Raw genomic sequence first — 4,241 nt, 5'->3', positions numbered from 1 at the left:
TTACTAGTGGCGGCCCTGGGTGCAAGCAAGTGGGTGGTGGCTAGATAACAGGATGTAAACAGGCAGGGGGTCGGAGAACCAGCCTCAGGACTAGTTTATGCAGCAGATAATGAAGTACGAATAGGCTAAGATTGAGTAGAACAATGATGAGAGCTGCTGAATGAGGTCACTGCAGGTAATTATGCACTGTGTATAACTATGGTCATCACAGGAGAGGTAAACCGATGACGATAATATCAGCAACAGCAGGTACTGTATCGCTTCTCGGCCTTTTGGCTAAGATCAAGTGTAGTGTCTGTTCTTATCAGTGGGTATGGACTGGCCTCTGGCAGAGAATAGAGAAAGGCTGGATTGAGTATGGGACCCCTCTTTTTTGCCTGGGAGTGGTGAAAAGTCTGGCTAAGTACCTTAACCTTGGGAGCGGAGAAACACTGGGACTGAGTAGATTGCTCTTCCGAGGGGGTTGCAGCCCCTAAGGGAGTCAGTCGAGAAGCCCAGTGGAGTACCCATTCCCATGCCAGGGGCTGGAAAGTGCCCTACGATGGGAGCAGAGAAACCTTGGTCGGACGCTGATCGGTCGGTTGCTTGGAGTCCGAGGCTGCACTGTGCCCCCGGGGAAACTCGGGGGTGCCGAACATGCACGGGTGACTGTCAAACTAGCCACTGCCAACCTAATGTTTGTGTCGACCTTCCAACCGTGTAGACAGAGCCGGCCCTAGGCATAGACAAACTAGGCAAATGCCTAGGGCATTTGGAGTACCTAGGGGCTCCAGCAGCTTCTGCTGATCAAAATGATATGCAGCATGCCTATATTCTGTGTGTGAGTGAGGCTGTATCTGCATATGAAATAGAATATTCATGAAAATCAATGTAACATAGCATTCTGTATGCAGGTACAGCCACAGTCGCACACAGAATATATTCATGCCACATATCATTTTAATCATCGGAACCTCCTTGTGTGTCCTGGTCACATAACAATTCAAATAAGATGAATTTTCAGCAAAAAGGGCACCCAACGTTAGCAAAACTGGCCAGGAGCTGCATGGCCTATTGAGGCAAGATGTACGAGGAAACATCTGTATCCAAGCAGAGGCAGAGGTCACAGTGTTAGCGGCTGTGCGAGTGCTGTCTGTGGGTGGGTTAGTTGTGCAATAGTGTTCGGCATATGTGTAAGGGGCATTATGTGTGTCATGTATAAATGCATTAATAATGTGCGACATATGTGTAACAGGCATTATGTGTGTCATGTGTATAAGGGCATAATAATGTGCAACATATGTGTAAGGGGCATTATGTGTGTCATTACGTGTATGAAGGGCATTAATAAAGGTTGGCATAATGTGTAAGGGGCATTATGGTTATAAGGACATTAATAATGTGTGTCATGTGTAATGGGCATTATGTGTGTCATGTGTATAAGGGCATTAATAATGTGCAACATATGTGTAAGGGGCATTATGTGTATGAAGGGTATTACTAATGTGCAACATATGTGTAAGGGGCATTATATGTGTCATTATGTGTATGAAAGGCATTACTAAAGGTTGGCATAATGTGTAAGGGGCATTATGTGTATAAGGACATTAATAGTGTGTGTCATGTGTAAGGGGCATTACTGTGTGGTATTATCAGGGGTGCTGAGAGAAAGGGGTAGGGGTGTACAAATTTCCCAGGACAAAGTCTGATGGAAGGGCCCAGTGGGGGCCCCAGCCCCACTCCCCTTAAGTGACAGCAGCAGCTGCAGCTGTTCTCCTCTGCCAAGCACACTTTTTTGGTAAAGTAGTACTACTGTGTGATGTAATGTGAATAAGGGACACTATCGCATGATATAATGTGAAGAACACACCCCTGTTTGGGCTGCGCACCGAATGTTTGCACTGTTTCTATTTAAAATACAGCGGGTAGGAGCACCAAAAATGATGACCAATAGTCTGAACACTAGGGATGGCCATCGGTGCAGACGCCATCGATGGTTGCCAACGATGGCAATTCTGCACCCAGCCATCAATAGTGGCAAACTATTTGATGGATAACCATCGATAATTTTAGGTATTGACGGTCATCCATTATATTTGACTGAATGGCCCATGGGCCAATCAGAACATGGGGGCGGGACTTCCGGGTGTCGGGGGCGGAGCTTTGCTCCGTGTCCCGGCACCTTGAAAAAAAAAAAGGAAACAACGCTTCTCCTTTGCCATCGATGTAGGGAAACTATCTGGTACTCCCACATCGATGGCAAAAGTTTTTGACATCGGCCACAAACCATCGATGATTTTAAATCATCGATGGTCGATGGCCATCCTTACTGAGCACAGGTAGTGGCAGCTCCTAACCGACAACCACGTAGGAGCCGCTGCTGGTTATAAGCCACCAATATAAAGCCGCCATGGGCATCTCTGCGCAGCTCCGGTTGGTGGGGGTACATGAAATAGGAAGCAATGACAGTAGGAAGGTCAGGGCACACAGCTGCTGGACACCTTAATCTGCATTGAACCTCTGTTCTATTCTGATTCTGGAAAAGGCTTTGGCACTTGGGCTGTGCGGGCATTCCTGTGGTCACCCACCACCTCGGAGTATGCGGAATGCCGAGCCAGGAGACTTATTCTCCATGTTGGCAGACATTGCAGAAGATACTACAGCCAAGGAGGCTGCTGAGATCACAGGCCCCAATAGCAACATCAATTAGCAAACAAGGAAATATTCCCTAAGACACTAAAAGGGTAAAAGAGTAGAACACTGAGAAGGTAGCAGCACTAATAAAGGCACAACCATGTAAATAATGCAATAATAAATACATACAAAATACATAGAATACAATAAATAAAATAGTAATTTGAGCTGGTAACCTACTGAATGTTTAATACACACAAGAATATAAAATATATAGAATGGAATATGCTGGCCTAATTCACATAACCTGATCACAGGGCAAATCTGTTCTCAAAATGGGCAATAGTATACCATGCTGCACTGCAGGTGGGGCAGATGTAAGATGCATATGGACAATATTGTAGACAATGTGGTGTATATATCGTCCAGTTGTGTACAGTGAATATCGTTAACGATGCGTGCAACCGAACCCCCCTCCCCCCCTCTCTCAATCTGGCAATATCATTAGCAACTGCATGTACGGAGCGGGGGTGGGTGATGTCACTGACCGATATCGCTAACGGTATTGGCAAGTGTGTATGGTCAATATCGTTCTCCCGCGGCACCGCCGATATGGTTCACTATATTGGCAGCTGCAGGAGTGGTCTAGTGTGAACCCAGCATTAGATTTGGGTGAGTTATTTTGTTTCTGTGCAGGATAAATATTGTCTGCTTTATTCTTACACTGCAATTTAGATTTCAGTTTGAACACACCCCACCCAAATCTAACTCTCTCTGCACATGTTACATCTGCCCCACCAGCAGACAGGGCTGGCTCTACCATTAGGCAGCTGCCTTGGGCACTAGGATCTTGGGGGGTCTGCAAAAAATCAAGGATGTCTGTGATGATTCTTGTTGTACTTAATGCAGGTGGCGGCTGTGGAACTTCTAAGACCTCACCTCCATACTTTCCCTTGGGACATACTTCCCTACTTTGCTGCCCCCTCCTCCTTGTACTTTGTTTTGGGTGGCAAAAAGGGGCCTCCAGGGAAAGCAGGAGACTTGCCCACATTTCCGGGGTGGCTGGGTGGACCACCCAATTTTTGGGAGCCTCCCTGTCATTCTGGAATGTTAGGCAAGTATGCCTTAAGGGGTTGGAAAGTGGGTATTGGTGGCAGTATGGGGGGTCAGTAGGTTGAAGTCTTGCCTAGGGTGCTGAGAAGCCTTACACTGGCCCTGTCTGCAGCCAAAACAGGGAGATCCAATAAGTACCAATTGTAAAACTGAAATTAGACAGAGCAAACAATTTAATTGTGTTTCATACCATACAGCCTTCGGCAAATGTCCAAAATGAGGGGGTGTGGTCTACCTAGTAAGGGGGCATGGCCTATGTCCACAGTTCTCCCACGAGGCCACGCCTTCCATTTTTGCACTGTGAGAGCTGCTGGCCATGCCCCCATCCCCGCATGCACACAGCATCTATTCCCCACTCCTCTGCTAAGCGGGTAGCAGGGAGACTCCCAAATGCCCCTACACACACACACCACGGGACACATAGATTGGGTAAAAGTGCAAGCAGCAACTTTTATTTCTCTAACAGCAGTGTGTCACATGGATTTCGGCAGTGGCAGTTTACAACATTGCATGTC

General features: G+C 46.9%; 1 pseudogene; it reads left to right on the top strand.

Annotated features, from left to right (window-relative positions):
- The first annotated feature begins 256 nt into the window (after positions 1-256).
- On the top strand, positions 257-369 carry LOC146045384 (U2 spliceosomal RNA; annotated as a pseudogene).
- The last annotated feature ends 3,872 nt before the right edge of the window (positions 370-4,241 follow it).

Source organism: Crinia signifera, chromosome 1 (genome assembly GCF_055691185.1).
Source record: "Crinia signifera chromosome 1, ASM5569118v1, whole genome shotgun sequence".
NCBI lineage: Eukaryota > Metazoa > Chordata > Amphibia > Anura > Myobatrachidae > Crinia > Crinia signifera.
The sequence above is the reverse complement of the archived record's forward strand: the minus strand, read 5'-3'. Positions and strand labels throughout refer to the sequence as shown.